The following is a 23,951-nucleotide window of genomic DNA, read 5'->3' as shown; positions in this document are numbered from 1 at the left end:
TCGGTTTCATTGTTCTAGTTCTCTGTGTATCCCAAGTGGGATATTGTGAATGGACTTCCTGGAATGTATACCAGGATCCGCTACTACAAAGCAGTAACGCACGAAGCCCGACATCGCTGCTTGCAGCTATATTTATTATTTATTATTCCGCCGTTTTTTGTATCATTGCTACAAAAGCTACCAGTAGCCAGAATCGCTCCAAAATCAACAGCAACATGGACACCAATGTGATGCAGTGCCCAGCAAAAACCCAAGGCCATAGGCCCAATGGCTAAGGGCAGATAACTCATCAAAGTTTCAACTTCAGCAGCAATAATCCTTGAAACTAATTGTCCAATGACTTCCAGATTTGCCATGCGGCAGCGCAATCAGATGCCCATCATTTTGTACTGCAGGACCATGGTAGCTACAATGCACCGTTTGGCAGCCATATTGGATTCAAGCTTTTCCACATGCATTTTAGCACTTTTCTCACCACTTGGCCGCCAAATCTATCTCCTCTGAAACTACCAGAGCAAAGGCTTCAAAACTTTGCATGCTTGGTCTCTATGCACCACACTACAAACGATCTTAGCGAAATTTTGATATCGCCTTTAATAGCCGCCATATTGAATGCCACTTCCAGCCGAAATTTGTCACCAACATAATGCATGACTTTGCAATTACGTGTTTACATGGAATCTTATCATGCAAAGTAGTTGCAGCAACTGCTACCTATCTTGCTATTGGCCGCTGAACATTTTCTGTTCCTGAACACATGGCAAAAGTCACGTGGTTTGGTGGCCATATTGGATTGAACATGTTGATAGCTGATTTGTCATTTTGTGCTGGGTTCGCCTCTTCCGCAATCATTTTCTCTGCCTGTATCAGCCACAGTACTTTCAAAATTTGCACATATTTTCTCAATAGTTCAAACATCAACACTTTCTAACTGTTTTTACATATCTCTATTGATGAAAAAAACGGCATAAAACAGCATATATCTCAGACACTATGGACCCAATAGCTTTCAAATTTTACATGCGACACCGTCATAAGATACTGATCATTTTACCCCCCTAGACTAAAAATTGATAAATTCAACCGTTTGGCCGCCATCTTGGATTTAAGATTTTTTCTTTCAGGTTGCCATGGAAACACAACTTGAGGACCAAATGGCTTGATTTTCACAGCATGAGTAGATACAGACCATATGAAGATTTCTACAAAGTTACAGCACTGTACATTGAATGGTTTATGAGTAATGGTAAAAAAACGTTTTTGGCGGACAGACCAGCGGACAGACGGCGGACATAATATTCTCCAAATCTGAATAATACGAGAGATACATCAAGTCGGAGATAAGAACAAACACCAATCGCTACCACCATACACGCAACTACAGTCACGTTTCAGCTCGCCCCCAAAAGGCATAAAAAAGTACACAAATGACCTTGACCCCGTCACCTTGGTGACCTTGGTTTTTTCGAAATGTTTTTTGTCTTGCTACCCGATTCCGGTGTCAAAACTGCCAAAATCGCTCAAATAACGATTTTTAATTAGGGCTTCGTGCCTGAAAGGCAGAAGACCTATTGTAATTACAAATATTATTATTATTATTTATTATTCCGCCGTTTTTTGTACCATTGCTACAAAAGCTACCAGTAGCCAGAATCACTCCAAAATCAACAGCAACATGGACACCAATGTGATGCAGTGCCCAGCAAAAACCCAAGGCCATAGGCCCAATGGCTAAGGGCAGATAACTCATCAAAGTTTCAACTTCAGCAGCAATAATCTTCAAAACTAATTGTCCAATGACTTCCAGATTTGCCATGCGGCAGCGCAATCAGATGCCCATCATTTTGTACTGCAGGACCATGGTAGCTACAACGCACCGTTTGGCAGCCATATTGGATTCAAGCTTTTCCACATGCATTATCATGTGCTATTCTGGTAGCCTATCTCCTGACGAATCCAGAACACTAAACCGTTTGACTGTAGCTCAATTGAGAAGGATGTTACAACATTTTAAAGAGGGAACTCTTTGGCACCCGTCCATAAACTTGCAATATAGCAGAACCCTAAACACTAATATCTCGGCTAATAATGGGCCGATTTCGACCAAATTTCGTGTGTTTGTATACACTGGGCTTGTACATAGCCATGTTTAATTCTAGCGACATAGAATTGAAGGCTACGGAAAGATAAATGAAACAGAATTCATCTATAACAACATACTTTAACCTATTGTACCTCACCAGACCATCCAATAGCTGTCAGACGAGGCACACGAGGCACTCTTTAGTAGATATGCAGTTCGATATTGATATGCATTCACAAAATCACAATACACCAAACTGTGATCTGACTCTGCGAATGTCATTTTGTGGGGAAAACAGTGGTATTTTACGACACTTCAAACTTGTTCAGTAAAGACGCACAAAGAAGCGTCCTTGCTCTTGGCGCTATACGCTATAGCATTGTCTGTAAACCTGTGGTGTAGGTTTGTGGGTTTCATAAACAAGTGCGTGGTCTTTGTGTATAATTTCCAGCGAACTGCGAATGTGTTTATCCGCTATCGACTACCGAGATAACTTGTCAGTCTCAGTGAAATAGAGTGTACATACTGAGCGTAAACAACGCAAGCAGAAACGGACTATAGAAATATATGTTTAGAAAGAAATGAAAGAAGCTGTAGTAAAATATCGGCATAAGCCCCGTTCACCGCATTTCAATCAACTCAGAACAGTAATGAGAGTGCACGGAAGGGCCTTCTCCAATAGGCATACTTATTTCTTGAATTAATACCGACCCCGTGCGGTCTGTGATGTGATTGTTGTGCCCTGTTTCCTGGTGAACTGCAACTGTGTTCTATCGCTATGGTTTACGGATGTCAGCAGAGACTTACTGCCTAAGGCCAGAAGTTAACGTTTGCAGAAACGGACTATAGAAATCATGTGTCAACATACTGATTCGGTTGTCCTTAAAAGTTGAAATCCCGGCACTAATGCAAGGTCGTGCGCTGACTGCCTGACCCCATTTGGCAATACACACCTTGACGATATAGTCTATCTGCTTCCCTAATTGAATAGGGATGGGTAAATGAGGGTACACTGGTGCGCAAGTCACGGTAACGATATGTCGAGGCAATGGTAGCGCTATAGCGCGGAAACTGACACCAGGCGATATCCTTAGTAAACTGTATTGTTTCCCAGGTCGTGTATTGGCTGTGTGGCCCCATCCTCCTCTCGACCGATACAAACTGTGAATATATAGTGCAAAGCGCCCAACATGGAGAAACGGACTATAGAAATCACGTGCCCGCATTTTGTCGGATTCGGCTATCGCTGAACGTGGTATTCTCGGCAAGGCGACAAGGTGATTGTCTCGCGCGCGACAGAAGTAGCTTGATCATGTCATATCATAATTGCATTTTAGAAATTGGCGCGAATTCACAATACACACTCTCAATAGGGAAGCATCGTGAAATAAACCAAGAATTGCGCATGCATCTGATTGACTTCACAGCATGTCAGTTTGCCTTTGACCCATGTGGATGGGTCAGTCGAGTGCATATTGGAGCTTGAGCCACGGTAAGGGAAAAGTGAGACAGCGGAAGCGCTGTAGCGGGTTAATGAATTTGCGCGTGGGGGTCCGTCCTACAGGCAAAACATGACCTACATCTCGCCCGAGAAAACCTCCTTCATAAATCATTTTCAGACTCTAGGATTTGAGGTGAGTTTGTGACAGAAAGTTTCATATCGCTGTACTCTCCGATAATTTTTCTATCTTTTCACGTACTTGTCAGAATTTCATTACAACAACTTAAGGCAATAACAGACCGATTTTACTTTCACTTCATGTTTCGACGTAAGCAATTTCTGTAGTCTGTTTCTGTATGGACTTTCCAGTTGTGTGAAAAACGCATAACAGAACCAGATAACTTGTACGACAGAATGCATGGATCTAATGCAGTATTTCCATGTAAAAACAGTTTACCCATGGGCCATTTCAACCAAACTCGGATCAGCAATGTCTGATCTGTTTATGTTTTGATTGTTAAGAGTTGGTGAGTTACCATTGATGGTAAACTTAGGTAGAAGATGCGGTATAGAGTACTGTAATAGGCAGTGCAGATTTTCTAATTTACAGGAAATATAAGATGAGTTTTATTTTATGCTTTTCTGTCCATGTTACAGATATTTAAGAAATAAATATTACCTATTTATTACTCTTCCAATCCTACTTTATTTAAATATAATACACTATTATCTTAACGGCACTAGTATTGTAACTAATTGTGTTAAGTATATATTGGAAACAATGTCTATCTCGTTTGATAATGATTGCAACATGTAATTCTGAAGGTAGTATTTAGTGATAAGCCGATCAGGTCCCAAAGTTGAATTACCTTTTAAGTTTAATTGTGGCCCGTTGAATGATTCAGTTCTGTAAGATAGTATATGCACCTTTCTGGTTGATATCTGTCAGCTTCGGCTTTACAAGTAGTGAACATAATAAGGTCGATAGTAATAGCTGTCAATATTTTCGAGACAGTGTGGAGCTTGACTTTAACGAGAAGACCAAGTCGTCAATAGCCCCGCCATTTTCAATATATGCATAAAATCACAACATAGTATATATGTAAACAACGAACAAACACAAATCCAATGACGTGAGTTGGAAATGATGGTACTTTTCAATACATTAATTTGCATTTGATAGCAATGTTACATATTATATTTGCAAAACCCTCAATTCTTATTCCATGAGGAAATAGAATATATAAAGAATGCCTGAACTTATATATGTGGCTTTGTTTGCTTATCATGACTGTATTGTTACTTTGTCACCCAGTTTTGATTTAGTCAACCCTGCTAAAAAGCATAGGTTTCAGGGGAACTTATTTTAACCATGAATCCAAAAAGGGCTGTATGGTATGTGATATGCTTATACATTTCCATCTTGGAATATTGAATCACAAATACAACATATGACCGTGGAAACGCAAACAAATACAAACATAGAAACTCCCTCTATAGCATTAGACACTAATTTAGAGTATTCCTGATGTGTATACAAAGATTCATGGCTAGAAACAGACTGCGCCGGGTACATTACATTGTTGCCCATGTAGTGCATAACAGCCCACACACTATTCTCGGCTATAGCTGTTGATACTGGCGGTCGTATTGGGGGTCAGTGCGGTCTTCAATTGTCAAGGGGGCAAATAGAGTTACCACATTTAAAAATGCCAAACATGGAACATCGCCAAAACGGACAATTTTTTTCTCACTCAAAACGGACCACTTAAATATGATTTTGCTAATAAAGACCATATAATAATCAGATACAGTAGTGCACATATCCTCCCTGATACCAGAAGTGACTTATAAGACAACTGGAAATGCTTCATTACCTACGGCCATTAAGAACTCGGTTTCATTGTTCTAGTTCTCTGTGTATCCCCAGTGGGATATTGTGAATGGACTTCCTGGAATGTAAACCAGGATCCGCTACTACAAAGCAGTAACGCACGAAGCCCGACATCGCTGCTTGCAGCTATATTTAGGGCTCCAAGCCGAAAGGCTGTAGAGCCCTATTGTAATCGTTCGATTTATTATTATTATTTATTATTATTATTATTATTATTTATTATTCCGCCGATTTTTGTACCTGCCCTAGCAAAATAACCACTTGCTCGATTTTGTTCAAATTTTGTGTGTGTTTGAAGACCGTTGGGTACTAGTGCCCGCCAAAAACCCAAGGCCGTAGGCCTATGGGCCAAGGGCAGATAACTGAAAAACAAGAATTTTTTGAAGGTGTATTTTGCCCTATTGCTCTGCAACTGCTTGTCCGATTACTTTGAAACCTTGCATGTATCTGCTACTTCAGTTCTTTGATATTTTTTGTTCTTTGACTTTGGTCATTGATCACGTGGTTTGGCAGCTATATTGGATTCAAGGTTTTCACAGGGTTTTTGGGGTACCTGTCTTCAAATACTATCTCCTCTGAATCCACTGCATGAAATGATTTCAAACTCTTTGAGAATTGTCTCCATACAGAACACAACAAATTAGAATAGCCGTTTTCCGATATCTTTTTTAGTTGCGGCAATATTGGATTTTTATTTTATTCATATTTTTCACCGAAATTTTACTCTTAAGATCATAGCTTGTAAGGTTCTTAAAAGAAACTATTGAAAGTTTGCATGAAGCTTTGAGACTATATGTAGCTCATTTTGTCCTGGGTTGCATACTGAAAGCACCACTGCTTGGTGTGGTATTATTTGATTTAAGTTAAAAAATCAGACTTGAGTACAAATACTGAAGGAAGCGCCTCATAAATCTACTATAAACCCCCATTCACTGGCTTTGCAGATACCCTCGCGTTCTCCACAGCCTTGTTCAATATTATGTGTACTACCCTTGACGACCAGAGTTAGAATTGGCCTTTTTCAACCGATGCTTGTCTCAAGAGGCAACTATGCTTGTCACAGGAGGCGACTAATCGGATCGGGTGGTCAGACTCGCTTCAGACTTGATTCTTCATTTCTCAATTGCCAATTGCTACGGTACCTTATTTTTGACAGCGTTGTTTAAAGCAAACCATTTGCGGATTAGGATATGGTCGAGGTCGGAAATTGGTTAGTACACTTTTGGAAACTGTGGCACACGTAAATTTGGTAGCGGTAATGTCCTGCAAAACGTGACTATCTTTTGACGGAGTTGGTACAAGCAAACTATATGCGGATTCGAACATGGTCGAAGTCAAACATGGGTTAAGAACACACTGGGACACATGTGGTGATGTCTCACAAGCGGTTCATTACATTTGACGGCGTTGGTACAACCAAACCATTTGGGGATTCGAACATGGTCGAGGTCAAACATGGGTTAAGAACACACTGGGACACGTGTGGTGATGTCTCACAAGCGGTTCATTACATTTGATGGCGTTGGTACAAGCAAACCATATGCGGATTCGAACATGGTCGAAGTCAAACATGGGTTAAGAACACACTGGGACACGTGTGGTGATGTCTCACAAGCGGTTTATTACATTTGATGGCGTTGGTACAACCAAACCATTTTGGGATTCGAACATGGTCGAAGTCAAACATGGGTTAAGAACACACTGGGACACGTGTGGTGATGTCTCACAAACGGTTCATTACATTTGATGGCGTTGGTACAAGAAACCATATGCGGATTCGAACATGGTCGAAGTCAAACATGGGTTAAGAACACACTGGGACACATGGGGCGATGTCTTGCAAGGGTTCCTTACATTTGATGGCGTTGGTACAAACAAACCATTTGGGGATTCGAACATGGTCGAAGTTGGAAATTGGTTAAAACATCCTGGGACACCCAGGTCAATTTAGTAGTGGTGATGTCTCACAAGAGGTTCTTTACATTTGATGGCGTTGGTACAAGCAAACCATTTGGGGATTCGAACATGGTCGAAGTCAAACATGGGTTAAGAACACACTGGGACACATGTGGCAATGTCTCACAAGCGGTTCATTACATTTGATGGCATTGGTACAAACAAACCATTTCAGGATTCGAATATGGTCGAAGTTGGATATTGGTTAAAACATCCTGGGACACCCAGGTCAATTTAGTAGTGGTGATGTCTCACAAGAGGTTCCTTACATTTGACGGCGTTGGTACAGGTAAACCCTTTGAGGATTCGAATATATGAACGAGGTGGGAAACAGATTTAGCACTTTATCTCAGCAATGCGACAGGAACCTGGGGCCCGGACGAACGCAGAACGCTAATCCGTTTGACTGGAGCCCAACTGACAAAGAAGTTACGGCCTGTTAAAGAGTCACCAAGCCGAAAGACTGAAGAGTCCCAGTGTTAGCGTTTGATTTAATATTATTATTATTCCGCTGATATTTGTACCAGAGCTAGAAAAATAACCACTTGCTCGATTTTGTTCAAATTTTGTGTGTGTATGTGGACCTTTGGGTACTAGTGCCCGCCAAAAACCCAAGGCCGTAGGCCCAAAGGCCAAGGACAGATAACTAAAAGAACAGAATATTTTGAAGATGTATTTCGCCCTATTGCTCAGCAACCGCGTATCCGATTACTTTGAAACCTTGCATGTATCTGATGCTTGAGCTGCTTGACATTTTTTGTTCTTTGACTTTGGCCATTGGTCACGTGGTTTGGCAGCCATTATGGATTCAAGATTTCCGCAGTGTTTATTGGGTACCTGTCTTTAAACGCAAAGAACTCCGAGTCCACTGCATGAAATGCTTTCAAACTTTTTGATAATTGTCTCCATACATAACACAACAAATTAGAATAGCCGTTTTCCGATATCTTTTTTAGTTGCGGCAATATTGGATTTTGATTTTGATCATTTTTTTCACCGAAATTTTACTCTTAAGATCATAGCTTGTAAGGTTCTTAAAAGAAACTATTGAAAGTTTGCATGAAGCTTTGAGACTATATGTAGCTCATTTTGTCCTGGGTTGCATACTGAAAGCAAACTTTAATAGCCGATTTTGGAATTCCTTTTTAGTTACGGCCGTATTGAATTTTGATTTTGATCATTTTTTTCAACGAAATGTTGTAAGGTTCTCCACAGAAACTATTGCAAGTTTACATGAAGTTAGTGTGCAATATGCATCTCATTTATTGTTGTTGGTTGTATGCTAAAAGTAACACCGCTTGGTGGTAATATTTGATTTATATTTGGGACACCCCTGGAACACGCCAATTTCGTAGCGGCGATTTCCGGTGACTATCTTTTGACAGAGTTGGCACAAGCCAACCTTTTATGGATTCGAACATGTTCGAGGTCGGAAATGGTTTTAGAACAGACCTGGACACCCTGGCACACGCCATTTTCCTTGCGACGATACCCTGCAAGTGGTGCCTACATTTGACGGATTGGGTTCAAGGAAACCCTTTGAGGATTCGAACATGGACGTTTGGGCACAGTGTTACTTGGAGCCCGCCATTGCTGCTTGCAGCTTTAATTATTATTATTATTATTATTTATTATTTATTATTCCGCCGATTTTTGTACCAGACCTAGCAAAATAACCACTGACTCGATTATGCTCAAATTTTGTGTGTGTATGTGGACCGGTGGGTACTAGTGCCCGCCAAAAACCCAAGGCTGTAGGCCCAAATGGCAAGGGCAGATAACTAAAAGAACATAATTTTTTGAAGATGTATTTCGCCCTATTGCTCCGCAATGGCTTATCCGATTACTTTGAAACCTTGCATGTATCTGCTGCTTGAGCTGCTTGACATTTTTTGTTCTTGACTTTGGTCATTGGTCACATGGTTTGGCAGCCATATTGGATTCAAGGTTTTCACAGTGTCTTTTGGGTACCTGTCTTTAAATGCAAACAACTTTGAGTCCACTGAATGAAATGCTTTCAAACTTTCTGAGAATGGTCTCCATAAATAACACATCAAACGTTAATAGCCGATTTTGGATATCTTTTTTAGTTGCGGCCATATTGGATTTTGATTTTGACCATTTTTTTCACTGAAATTTTACTTTAAAGATCATATCTTATAAGGTTCTTAACAGAAACTATTGAAAGTTTGCATGAAGTTTTGATACTATATGTACCTAATTATTTTCTGGGTTGCATACTGAAAGCACCACCGCCTGCTGGTATTATTTGATTTTAGTAAAATGTGAGACTTGAGTACAAATACTGAAGGAAGCGCCTCATAAATCTACCATAAACCTCCATTCACTGGCTTTGCAGATACCCAAGCGTTCTCCACAGTCTTTTCAGTATTATGTGTACTACCCTTGATGATCAGGATTAGAATTGGCCTTTTTAAACCGGTGGTTGTCTCAAGAGGCAACTACAGTAAGCTTGTCACATGAGGCGACTGATCGGATCGGGTGGTCAGACTCGCTGACTTGGTTCTTCATTTCTCAATTGCCAATTGCTATGGTACCTTACTTTTGACGGCGTTGTTAAAAGCAAACCATTTGAGGATTAGAATATGGTCGAGGTCGTAAATGGGTTAAGTACAATCTGGGAAACTGTGGCACACGCCAATTTGGTAGCGGCAGTGTCCTGAAAACGGTGACAATCTTTTGACGGGAGTTGGTACAAGCAAACCATATGCAGAATCGAACATGGTCGAAGTAAAACCTGGGTTAAGAACACACTGGGACACGTGTGGTGATGTCTCACAAGCGGTTTATTACATTTGACGGCGTTGGTGCAACCAAACCATGTGCGGATTCGAACATGGTCGAAGTCAAACATGGGTCAAGAACACACTGGGACACATGTGGTGATGTCTCACAAGCGGTTTATTACATTTGACGGCGTTGGTGCAACCAAACCATATGCGGATTTGAACATGGTCGAAGTCAAACATGGGTCAAGAACACACTGGGACACATGTGGTGATGTCTCACAAGCGGTTCCTTACATTTGATGGCGTTGGTACAAACAAACCATATGCGGATTCGAACATGGTCGAAGTCAAACATGGGTTAAGAACACACTGGGACAAATGTGGTGATGTCTCGCAAGCGGTTCCTTACATTTGATGGCGTTGGTACAAATAAACCATTTGAGGATTCGAACATGGTCGAAGTTGGAAATTGGTAAAATCATCCTGGGACACCCAGGCACATGTCAGTTTAGTAGTGGTGATGTCTCACCAGAGGTTCTTTACATTTGACGGCATTGGTATAGGTAAACCCTTTGAGGATTCGAATATATGAAAGAGGTGGGAAACAGGTTTAGCACTTTATCTCAGCAATGCGACAGGAACCCAGGACCCGGACGAACGCAGAACGCTAATCCGTTTGACTGGCGCCCAACTGACAAAGAAGTTACAGCCTGTTAAAGAGTCACCAAGCCGAAAGGCTGAAGAGTCGCAGTGTTAGCGTTTGATTTAATATTATTATTATTCCGCCGATTTTTGTACCAGAGCTACAAAAATAACCACTGGCTCGATTTTGTTCAAATTTTGTGTGTGTATGAGGACCGATGGGTACTAGTGCCCGCCAAAAACCGAAGGCCGTAGGCGGAAAGGCCAAGGGCAGATAACTAAAAGAACAGAATATTTTGAAGATGTATTTCGTCCTATTGCTCCACAACCGCTTATCTTAGTACTTTGAAGCCTAGCATGTATCTGCTGGTTGAGCTGCTTGACATTTTATGTTCTTTGACTTTGGTCATTGGTCACGTGGTTTGGCAGCCATATTGGATTCAAGGTTTTCATAGTGTTTTTTGGGTACCTGTCTTCAAATGCAAACAACTTTGAGTCCACTGAATGAAATGCTTTCAAACTTTCTGATAATTGTCTCCATACACAACACATCAAACGTAAATAGCCGATTTTGGATATCTTTTTTAGTTGCGGCCATATTGGATTTTGATTTTGATCATTTTTTTCAACGAAATTTTACTTTAAAGATCATATCTTGTAAGGTTGTTGACTGAAACTATTGCAAGTTTACATGAAGTTAGTGTGCCATATGCATCTCATTTTTTGTTCATGGTTGTATGCTAAAAGTAACACTGCTTGGTGGTAATATTTGATTAATATTTGGGACACCCCTGGAACACGTCAATTTCGTAGCGACGATTTCCGGTGACTATCTTTTGACAGAGTTGGTACAAGCAAACCCTTTATGGATTCGTATATGTTCGAGGTCGTAAATGGGTTTAGAACAGACCTGTACACCCTGGCACACGCCGATTTTGTAGCGGCGATACCCTGCAAGTGATGCCTACATTTGACGGATTTGGTTCAAGGAAACCCTTTGAGGATTCGAACCTGGATGTTTGTGCACAGTGTTACTTGGAGCCCGCCATTGCTGCTTGCAGCTTTAATTATTAGGGCTCCAAGCCGAAAGGCTGGAAGCCCTATTGTAATCGGCCGATTTATTATTTATTAGGGCTCCAAGCCGAAAGGCTGTAGAGCCCTATTGTAATCGTTCGATTTATTATTATTTATTATTATTATTATTATTATTTATTATTCCGCCGTTTTTTGTTCCAGAGATAGCAGTTTAACCACTGGCTCGATTTCATTCAAATTTTGTGTGTGTGTGCAAGTTGTTAGGTACCAGATACCACAAAAATTCCAAGGCCGTAGGCCCAATGGCCAAGGGCAGATAACTGAAAAACAAGTATTTTTTGAAGATATATTTCGCCTTATTACTCCGCAACCGCTTGTCCGATTACTTCCAAACTTTACACATGTCTGCTGCTTCGGGTGCTTAACATTTTCTGTTCTTTGATCTTGGTCATTGGTCACGTGCTTTGGCAGCCATATTGGATTCAAAGTTTTTACAGGGTTTTGGGGGTACCTGTCTTCAAATCCTATCTCCTCTGAATCCAATGCATGAAATGCATCCAAACTTTCTGAGTACTGTCTCCATACATATCACATCAAACTCTGTTAGCCGATTTTAGATATCTTTTTTAGTTGCTGCCATATTGGATTCAAAGTTTTTACAGTGTCTTTTGGGCACCTGTCTTCAAAACCTATCTCCTCTGAATCCACTGCATGAAATCATTTCAAACTTTCTGAGAATTGTCTCCATACATAACACACCAAACTCTGTTAGCCGTTTTTGGATATCTGTCTTAGTGAGGGCTCTGTTTGATTTTGATTTTGATGATTTCTTTCACCGAATTTTCCTTTATATAAAGATCACATCTTGTAAGGTTCTCCACAGAAACTATTGAAAGTTTACATGAAGTTAGTGTGCCATATGTGTCTCATCTTTTGTTCATGGTTGCATGCTAAAAGTAACACCGCTTGGTGGTAATATTGACAAAATACCGAAAACATCGCTCAGAAAACTCAGGATTATTTCCCTTTGACCGTAAAGTGTCTTTTGCAGTATGTATACTACCCTTGAAGATGAGGGTTAGCATTGGTCTTCAGCAACCCATGCTTGTCTCAAGAGGCGATTATCGGGATTCGAACATTGTCTGGGTGGTAAATGGGTTTAGAACACTCCGGTTAACTCTGTCACATACCAATTTCGTAGTGGTGATGTCCTGCAAACGGTGACTATCTTTTGACGGAGTTGGTACAAGCAAACCCTTTGAGGATTCGAACATGAGGATTCGAGGTCGGAAATGGGTTAAGAACACACTAGGACATATGTGGGGATATCTCACAAGAGGTTCATTACATTTAATGGCGTTGGTACAGGCAAACCATTTGAGGAATCGAACATTTTCGAAGTCAAACATGGGTTAAGAACACACTGGGACACATGTGGTGATGTCTGACAAGCGGTTCATTACATTTGACGGCATTGGTACAGGAAAACCATTTAAGGATTCGAACATGGTCGAAGTCAAACATGGGTTAAGAACACACTGGGACACGTTTGGTGATGTCTCACCAGCAGTTCATTACATTTGATGGCGTTGGTACAAGCAAACCATTTGGGGATTCGAACATGGTCGAAGTCAAACATGGGTTAAGAACACACTGGGACACGTTTGGTGATGTCTCACCAGCAGTTCATTACATTTGATGGCGTTGGTACAAGCAAACCATATGCGGATTCGAACATGGTCGAAGTCAAACGTGGGTTAAGAACACACTGGGACACGTTTGGTGATGTCTCACCAGCAGTTCATTACATTTGATGGCGTTGGTACAAGCAAACCATATGCGGATTCGAACATGGTCAAAGTCAAACGTGGGTTAAGAACACACTAGGACACGTGTGGTGATGTCTCGCAAGTGGTTCCTTACATATGATGGCGTTGGTACAAGCAAACCATTTGAGGATTCGGACATGGTCGAAGTTGGACATTGGTTAAAACATCATGGGACACACAGGCACATGTCAATTTAGTAGTGGTGATGTCTCACAAGAGGTTCCTTACATTTGACGGCGTTGGTACAGGTAAACCCTTTGAGGATTCGAATATGAACGAGGTCGGAAACACGTTTAGCACTTTACCTCAGCAATGCGACAGGAACCCGGGGCCCGGACGAACGCAGAACGCGCATCCATTTGACTGGAGCTCAACTGACAAAGACGTTACAGCCTGTTAAAGAGTCACCAAGCCAAAAAGCTGAAGAGTCCCAGTGCTATCGTTCGATTTAATATTATTATTATTCCGCCGATTTTTGTACCAGAGCTAGCATAATAACCACTGTCTCGATTCCGTTCAAATTTTGTATGTGTATCCAGATACTTATGTACCAGATACCACACAAATTCCAATGCCGTAGGCCCAAAGACCAAGGGCAGATAACTGAAAAATAAACAATTTTTAAAGCTATATTTAGCCCTATTGCTTCGCAACCGCTTGTCCAATTACTTTCAAACTTTAGATGTGTCTGCTGCTTTGGATGCTTGACATTTTATGTTCTTTGACTTTGGTCATTTGTCACGTGGTTTGGCAGCCATATTGGATTCAAGGTTTTCACAGGATTTTGGGGGTACCTGTCTTCAAAGCATATCTCCTCTGAACCCACTGCATGAAATGCATCCAAACTTTCTGAGAATTGTCTCCATACATATCACATCAAACTCTGTTAGCCGATTTTGGATATCTTTTTAGTTGCTGCCATATTGGATTCAAAGTTTTCACAGTGTCTTTTGGGTACCTGTCTTCAAAACCTATCTTCTCTGAATCCACTGCATGAAATGCTTTCAAACTTTCTGAGACTTGTCTCCATACATAACACATCAAATCTTATTAGCCGATTTTGGATATCTTTTTTAGTTACGACTGTAATGAATTTTGATTTTCATCATTTTTTTCAATGAAATTTTACTTTAAACATCATATCTTGTAAGGTTCTCAACAGAAACTATTGAAAGTTCACATAAAAATAGTCGGACATAAGTACCTCATCTTTTGTTCTTGGTTGCATGCTAAAAGTAACACCACTTGGTGGTAATATTGACAAAATACCGAATACATCGCCCAGGAAACCTAGGATTATTTCCCTTTGACCGTAAAGTGTCTTTTGCAGTATGCATACTACCCTTGAAGATGAGGGTGAAAATTGGTCTTCAGCAACCCATGCTTGTCTCAGAGGCGATTATCGGGATTCGAACATTGTCTGGAAGGTAAATGGGTTTAGAGCACTCTGGTTAACTCTGGCACACACCAGTTTTGTAGAGGTGATGTCCTGCAAACGGTGACTATCTTTTGACGGAGTTGGTACAAGCAAACCCTTTGAGGATTCGAACATGAGGATTCGAGGTCGGAAATGGGTTAAGAACTCACTGGGAAAAATGTTGTGATGTCTCGCAAGCGGTTCCTTACGTTTGACGGCGTTGGTACAAGCAAACCATATGCGGATTCGAACATGGACGGCGTCTGAAATGGGTGTAGAACACCCTGGACACATGTGGTGATGTCTCACAAGCGGTTTACTACATTTGATGGCGTTGGTACAAGCAAACCATATGCGGATTCGAACATGGCCGAAATCAAACATGGGTTAAGAAGACACTGGGACATATGTGGCGATGTCTAGCAAGTGGTTCCTTACATTTGATGGCGTTGGTACAAACAAACCATTTGAGGATTCGAACATGGTTGAAGTTGGAAATTGGTTAAAACATCCTGGGACACCCAGGTCAATTTAGTAGTGGTGATGTCTCACAAGAGGTTCTTTACATTTGATGGCGTTGGTACAAGCAAACCATTTGGGGATTCGAACATTGTCGAAGTCAAACATGGGTTAAGAAAACACTGGGACACGTGTGGTGATGTCTCACAAGCGGTTCATTAGATTTGATGGCGTTGGTACAAACAAACCATATGCGGATTCGAACATGGTCGAAGTCAAACATGGGTTAAGAACACACTGGGACACATGTGGCGATGTCTCACAAGCGGTTCATTACATTTGATGGCGTTTGTACTAACAAACCATTTGAGGATTCGAACATGGTCGAAGTTGGAAATTGGTTAAAACATCCCGGGACACCAGGTCAATTTAGTAGTGGTGATGTCTCACAAGAGGTTCCTTACATTTGACGGCATTGGTACAGGTACACCCTTTGAGGATTCGAATATATGAACGAGGTGGGAAACAGATTTAGCACTTTATCTCAGCAATGCGACAGGAACCCGGGGCCCGGACGAACGCAGAACGCTAATCCATTTGACTGGAGCCCAACTGACAAAGAAGTTACAGCCTGTTAAAGAGTCACCAAGCCGAAAGGCTGTAGAGTCCCAGTGTTAGCGTTTGATTTAATATTATTATTATTCCGCTGATTTTTGTACCAGAGCTACAAAAATAACCACTGGCTCGATTTTGTTCACATTTTGTGTGTGTATGTGGACCTTTGGGTACTAGTGCCCGCCAAAAACCCAAGGCCGTAGGCCCAAAAGCCAAGGGCAGATAACTAAAAGAACACAATATTTTGAAGATGTATTTCGCCCTATTGCTCAGCAACCACTTATCCGATTACTTTGAAACCTTGCATGTATCTGCTGCTTGAGCTGCTTGACATTTTTTGTTCTTTGACTTTGGTCATTGGTCACATGGTTTGGCAGCCATTAAGGATTCAAGGTTTCCACAGTGTTTTTTGGGTACCTGTCTTTAAACGCAAACAACTCCGAGTCCACAGCATGAAATGCTTTCAAACTTTTTGATAATTGTCTCCATACATAACACATCAAACTTTAGTAGCCGATTTTGGAATTCTTTTTTAGTTACGGACGTATTGAATTTTGATTTTGATCATTTTTTTTCATCTAAATTTTACTATAAATATCACATCTTGTAAGGTTCTCCACAGAAACTATTGATTGTTTTACATGAAGTAAGTGTGCTATATGTACCTCATTTTTTGTTCTTTGACTTTGGTCATTGGTCACGTGGTTTGGCAGCCATTATGGATTCAAGGTTTCCGCAGTGTTTATTGGGTACCTGTCTTTAAACGCAAACAACTCCGAGTCCACTGCATGAAATGCTTTCAAACTTTTTGATAATTGTCTCCATACATAACACATCAAACGTTAATAGCCGATTTTGGAATTCTTTTTTAGTTACAGACGTATTGAATTTTGATTTTGATCAATTTTTTCAACGAAATTTTGTAAGGTTCTCCACAGAAACTAATGCAAGTTTACATGAAGTTAGTGTGCAATATGCATCTCATTTATTGTTGTTGGTTGTATGCTAAAAGTAACACCGCTTGGTGGTAATATTTGATTTATATTTGGGACACCCCTGGAACACGCCAATTTCGTAGCGGCGATTTCCGGTGACTATCTTTTGACAGAGTTGGAACAAGCAAACCTTTTATGGATTCGAACATGTTCAAGGTCGGGAATGGTTTTAGAACAGACCTGGACACCCTGGCACACGCCATTTTCCTTGCGACAATACCCTGCAAGTGGTGCCTACATTTGACGGATTTGGTTCAAGGAAACCGTTTGAGGATTCGAACATGGACGTTTGGGCACAGTGTTACTTGGAGCCCGCCATTGCAGCTTGCAGCTTTAATTAGGGCTCCCTGCCATCTTGGCAAGAGCCCTCTTGTTATTGTTAGATTTATTTATTATTATTATTATTATTATTCCGCTGATTTTTGTTCCAATCCGAACTCCAAAACTACTGCTCAGAATCTCTTGAAATTTTGCAGCAAGATAGCTTAGCTACTGAAGTGATGCCCACAAAAATCCCAAGACTCTAGACTCAAGGACTAAGGGCAGATAACTCAAAACAACTTTAAAAAATCGCAATTTCAACAGCTAAAATCTCCGCCACGAAAGCTCCAAAGACATCCAAAATTTTTGAACAGGTGCGGAATCAGATGGCCAAAAATTTCTCTACTAATCCAATGTAGCGAAATTGCTTCGTTTGGCCTCCAGATCGGATTAAGTGTTTTTGCACTGTTTTTTAGCAGATTTCTCAGTACTTGCCTCCCAAAATCTCCTCAGCTCAAACTACCAGCTCAAAAGCTTCCAAACTCTCCAGACTTTGGCTCCAAGTACCATACTAACAACTTCAAAGAAAACATGTATTTATGTCAAATGTGATATATTTTCCTGATAGCCCTTGTCCTGGCGATTCCAGAACACCAAACCGTTTGTCTGTAGCTCAATTGACAGCGAAACTACAGCCTTTTGAAAATGGGACTCTTTGGCCCCAGTCCATCAACTTGCCAAATAGCACAACACTAGACACCTGTTACTCTGGAACTACTGGTCCGATTTCGGCTAAATTTCGTGTGTATTGGTAGAGTATTGTAGTCATGCAGCATATAAGAGAGAAATGATACATAATTCATGTATAACAACATTATAGCACATATCCTTCCGCATATCTGAATGCCTTTATATATCAACAGGAGAAAATGCATTAATGGTAACAAATTAGTTTATTTAAGAACTGTTTCATTGGTTTTTAGTACTCTGTATAACCAAAGTGCAATTTTGCAAAAGTACTTCTATGAATAGAACAGGATCCGCTTCTACAATTCTAACCAGCGGGAGCCCGACATCGCTGCTTGCAGCTATATTTTATTATTATTATTATTTATTATTCCGCCGATTTTTGTACCACATCTAGCAAAATAACCACACGGTCGATTATGTTCACATTTTGTGTGTGTATGTGGACCGTTGGGTACTAGTGCCTGCCAAAATCCCAAGGCCGTAGGCCCAAAGGCCAAGGGCAGATAACTAAAAGAACAGAATATTTTGAAGATGTATTTCGCCCTATTGCTCCGCAATGGCTTATCCGATTACTTTGAAACCTTGCATGTATCTGCTGCTTGAGCTGCTTGACATTTTTTGTTCTTGACTTTGGTCATTGGTCACATGGTTTGGCAGCCATATTGGATTCAAGGTTTTCACAGTGTCTTTTAGGTACCTGTCTTCAAACGCAAACAACTCCGAGTCCACTGCATGAAATGCTTCCAAACTTTCTGAGAATTGTCTCCACACACAACACAGCAAACTCTAATAGCCGTTTTTGGATATCTGTTTTAGTTGCGGTTGTATTGGATTTTGATTTTGATAAAAAAAAATACCGAAATTTTACTTTAACGATCATATCTTGTTAGCTTGTTGACAGAAACTATTGCAAGTTTACATGAAGTTAGTGTATCATATGCATATTATTTTCTGTTCTTGGGTGCATGGAAAAAGTTACCACACTTGGTGGTAATATTTGATTAAAATTTGGGACACCCCTGGAACACGCCAATGTCCTGCAAACGGTGATTATCTTTTGACAGAGTTGGTACAAACAAACCCTTTGAGGATTCGAACATGTTTGATGTCGGAAATGGGTTTAGAACAGACTTAGCACACGCCAATTTCGTAGCGGCGATACCCTGCAAGTTGTGCCTACATGTGACGGATTTGGTACAAGGAAACCCTTTAAGGATTGGAACATGGACGTGTGTGCACAGTGTAACTTGGAGCCCGCCATTGCTGCTTTGCAGCTATATTTTGATTTATTATTATCAAGGCTCCAAGCCGAAAGGCTGTAGAGCCCTATTGTAGTCGTTCGATTTATTATTATTATTATTAGGGCTCCAAGCCGAAAGGCCACAGAGCCCTATTGTAATCGTTCGATTTATTATTATTTATTATTCCGCTGATTTTTGTACCCGACCTAGCAAAATAACCACTGGCTCTCGCCAAAAACCCAAGGCCGTGGGCCCAACGGCAGATAACTGAAAAACAAGTATTTTTAGACGATATATTTTGTCCTGCTGCTCCACAGAAACTATTGAAAGTTAGTCAGACATATGTACCTCATCTTTTGTTCTTGGTTCTAAAAAGTAACACCGCTTGGTGGTAATATTGACAAAATACCGAATAAATCACTCAGAAAACCTAGGATTATCTCCCTTTCACCGTCAAGTGTCTTTTAGTGTGTACACTAGCCTTGAAGATAAGGGTTAGAATTGGTCTTCAGCAGCCCATGCTTGTCTTAAGAGGCGATTATCAGGATTCAAACATTGTTTTGGTGGTAAATGGGTTTAGAACACTCTGGTTAACACTGACACACGCTAATTTCGTAGCGGTGATGTCCTGCAAACGGTGACTATCTTTTGACGGGGTTGGTACAAGCAAACCCTTTGAGGATTCAAGGTCGGAAATGGGTTAAGAACTCACTGGGACACACGTGGTGATGTCTCGCAAGCGGTTCCTTCTGTTTGACGTCGTTGGTACAAGCAAACCATACGGATTCGAACATGAACGGTGTGAGAAATGGGAGCAGAACATCCCGGGATGTTCTGGGACACGTCAATGGCGTAGCTGTGATGTCTCACAAGTGTTTCCTTGCTTTTAACAGAGTCGGTACAAACAAACCATTTGGGGATTCGAACATGGACAAGGTTGGAAACAGGTTCGGCACTTTATCCCAGCAATGCGAGAGAGACCCGGGGTCCTGACAAACTCACAACGCTAATCCATTTGATTGAAGCTCAAATGACAAAGAAGTGACAGCCAGTTAAAGAGTCACCAAGCCAAAAGGCTGAAGAGCCCTGTGTTATCGTTGATTTAATATTATTATTATTCCGCCAGAGCTAGCAAAATAACCACTGGCTTGATTTTGTTCAAATTTTGTGTGTGTATGTAGACGGTTGGGTACTAGTGCCCGCCAAAAACCCAAGGCTGTAGGCCCAAAGGGCAAGCACAGATAACTGAAAAACAAGTATTTTTAGACGATATGTTCTGCCGTGCTGCTCCACAACCGTTTGTTCGTTTACTTTCAAACCTTGCATGTATCTACTGCTTAAGTTGCTTGATAATATTTGTTCTTTGACTTTGGTCATTGATCACTTGGTTTGGTAGCCATATTGGATTCAAGGTTTTCACAGGGATTTTGGGTTACCTGTCTTCAAATACTATCTCCCCTGATTCCACTGCATGAAATGAATTCAAACATTCTGAGAATTGTCTCCATACAGAACACAACAAATTGTCATAGCCGTTTTTGGATATCCTTTTTAGTTTTGTTTTTGACAGAGTTGGTAAAAGCAAACCCTTTGGGGATTCGAACATATTCGAGGTTGGAAATGGGTTTAGAACAGACTTGGACACTCTTGCACAAGACAATTTCGTAGCGGCAATACCCTGCAAGTGGTGTCTATATTTGACAGATTTGGTACAAGGAAAGCCTTTGAGGATTCGAACATGGACGTTTATTATTAATGTCAGTTTCACCCATGTATTGTCAAGCTGAAATGGATTCTTTGAAACAATCACAGCAATGTGACAAATGTGCTTTACGAGGCCCACTTTTCAGATTTCACTTAGTAGAGGATCAAACTCACATTGCCCGCTTGAAATTAACCTAGGATAAATAGTTAATGTAACTAGCCAACAATTTACCATGGCAGTCTGTGCCAAAACCTTTTGAGTCAACTAGCCCTCGCCGGAAATTGTCTCTTAGCATCATCATTTACAGTAGAATTTACTGTTATCATATGGCATTTATAAGCTGTTCTTAATAGATTAAACAGAATTTTACTAAACTTGGGCTTCGGACGAGTGTCTAAAGTCGCAAACAGACACAGGACAATGGGTGCTAATACAAATAATCAGTGCTCAAGTTATCAGCACCCGATTGTTTACCTTACCTTAAGGGTACGGGGTGCGAAAGGATCGAAAATGGGTATTTGATTGGCAAGGTACCCAACCTTATTTGCCAGATGAATTTACGAATCGTTTCAATACACAACGATCAGTTCGTTATGAGTTCAGCTCCATGCATGTTTTTGGCCCACAGTGGGAGCTGTCACTGATGACAGCGATAGAATACATACCTTTGATCTAAGCTAGTTCCCAGTATTAGTATATAGGATACTACAAATTTTAGAAGCCGCGACACGAAGCTTGGAATCAGGGAACTTGTCAGTCCGAATGCACACTAAGCAGGTTCCCGGGTCCCTCTGCGCGGAGTCAGCTTGCGCCAAGCGGGACGTAAGCTCCTCACAGCGATATCCCGTTCGCGGAACTCTATGATACTATCGCTACCACTAGTCAATCAAGTGATGACAGGCGGCGACCAAAGTTAGTGTACACATTTGTTTTTGTTGTTGCACACACACACACACACACACACACACAGGGCAAAATCTTCCTCCACTTAATAATTGGTCACTTGGTTATAACCTACTAACATAACCCAATTCAACCTTAGTTCTTAAACTTGTTCTTTTAACCACCCCTCCAACTTAATTCCCGAAAGTAAAACGTCTCTTAAACAAACCTATTCAATCTTTACTCTATTTTTCCCCCAACCACACCTCCTAATCGAAAGCCGTAAAATAAATGGTCCTGATTCAGGGCGCGGGAGCCGACTGTACCTCAGCAGATTCTGGTGAGCGATGACTGACAGTTCCTTCCTTCCTTCCTTACTTACTTACTTACCTATATTGGAGATTTAACTTGCGCTTTCCAACTGCAAGCGTATGTCGCACACGGGCCCGCCCAGGCCATTTAATGTGTTTCCGAAAAGTGGAAAAGTGAGTTTGTGCTACCCAGGAGGGGGGCTTTAGGGGCTGCTTATATAGTAATTTTGAAATTTTGAGATTTTGAATGAAAGCCAAGAGTGGGTGGAGGACGAACTAAGGGAGCTGTGTGTGTAGGGTGGTTGTTAGATAAGGTACTTTTGGTTTTATTATTTTATTTGGGGTTTAAATGCGACTAATTAGTCGTGTTTTAATTAGGTATATGCCTAAGGCTTTGAATTTTTCTAATTTATTTTGTGGATTTAGGATTGATTCTAGTGTAAGTGCGGTTTTAAGATTTAGTGTGGTCTGTAGTGTTGTTCGGTGTGTTTGGTAGTGTGTGCAGTGAATGAGTACCTGTTCTGGTGTTCCTTGTTGTTTGTAATGTGAGCAGTTTCCTTTTTCCTGCTTTTTTTACGGTGATTATTTAGTTTGGTGTGGCCTGTTTGTTGTTTAGTAATTATTCTGTCGATTTTTTTGGATGGGTGTAGTATTTTTGGTTGAGTTAATTTAGGTTGTTTTTTTAAGTACTTTCCTGATTTGGCTAATTGGGTTGGGGTATATATTTTGCCATTTTTTGTTGATTTTTTGTTTAGTGCCACTTTTGATTTCTGATTTTGAGCTGGGTAAGTTTAAACTTTTTTCTTGGAGTTTAAGGGATAAATTTGGAACAACAGGAGCCGTGTTCGGTTTATGGTTGTTTGTTTATGTGAGTTGGATGGTTTTTAGATGCGGTTTAATAGATCTGTTTTAAGTAGGTATAGCCTAGGGCTTTGAAATGCATTAATGGGTTTAGGATTTTATCTAGAGTTAGTCCTTGCTGTAGGTTAAGTGTGGTTTGTAGAGTTGTTCTATGTGTCTGGTAATGAGTGTAGTGTATAATAAGAGGTGTTCTGGGGTTTCTTGTTGGGTGCAGTGTAGGCAGGTTCCTGTTGCGTGTCGTTTAATTTGTTTAAGGTGGTTAGTTAGTTTTGTGTGGTCTGTCTGGAGAAGCTTTGTTATGACCCTGTCTATTTTTTTGAGGGGTGTAGTACTTTTGGTTTGTTTAATGTTTTTTTAATACTTTTCTAATTTGACAGTCTGAGTTTAGGAAGTTAGTTTGCCATTTTTTTAGATTTTTTGTTTGATGATACTTTTGATTTCAGATTTAGAGATTGGTAGGTTAAGGCTTATATTTGGGATTTTAAGGGATTGTTTAGCTGCTTCGTCTGCTTTTTCGTTGCCAAAATGCCTACACGGGCAGGGGTCCAAAGAAATTGTATGCTTTTCCCAGCTTTAGTTAGGTCGCTTGTGCTTTTAAGTATTTGGTTAATTAATTTTGGGCGGTTTTTAATGTTTTTATTTTGGATACCTGGAGACGGCTGAGGGAGTCTGTGGAGGGCTGTGGCCATGTCCATAAGTTCGGCTGTAAATATGGACTGGTTGTTTGGGAGTTGGTATGATTTGGTTTGCTTGTTTGGTTGTGAGGCATGTACTCCGAAACCTGTGTGTTTGGAGATCGGATCTGAAGATCCGTCTATGTAGAT

The 23,951-nt window shown here is 40.7% G+C and overlaps 1 protein-coding gene across 2 annotated transcripts in view; it reads right to left on the bottom strand.

Annotated features, from left to right (window-relative positions):
* Window positions 1–21,852, bottom strand: part of LOC139480089 (plasminogen receptor (KT)-like) — a 133,202-nt gene extending 111,350 nt beyond the window's left edge. For both annotated transcript variants that reach the window (XM_071263101.1, XM_071263100.1), the window contains exon 1: window positions 21,739–21,852. The gene's annotated coding sequence lies outside the window, so the exon portion shown is untranslated. The remainder of the gene's footprint in view (window positions 1–21,738) is intronic.
* Window positions 21,853–23,951: the final 2,099 nt, after the last annotated feature.

The sequence above is a fragment of the Haliotis cracherodii genome, unplaced genomic scaffold, assembly GCF_022045235.1.
Source record: "Haliotis cracherodii isolate W230 unplaced genomic scaffold, xgHalCrac1.p SCAF_4, whole genome shotgun sequence".
Taxonomy (NCBI): Eukaryota; Metazoa; Mollusca; class Gastropoda; order Lepetellida; family Haliotidae; genus Haliotis; species Haliotis cracherodii.
The sequence above is the reverse complement of the archived record's forward strand: the minus strand, read 5'-3'. Positions and strand labels throughout refer to the sequence as shown.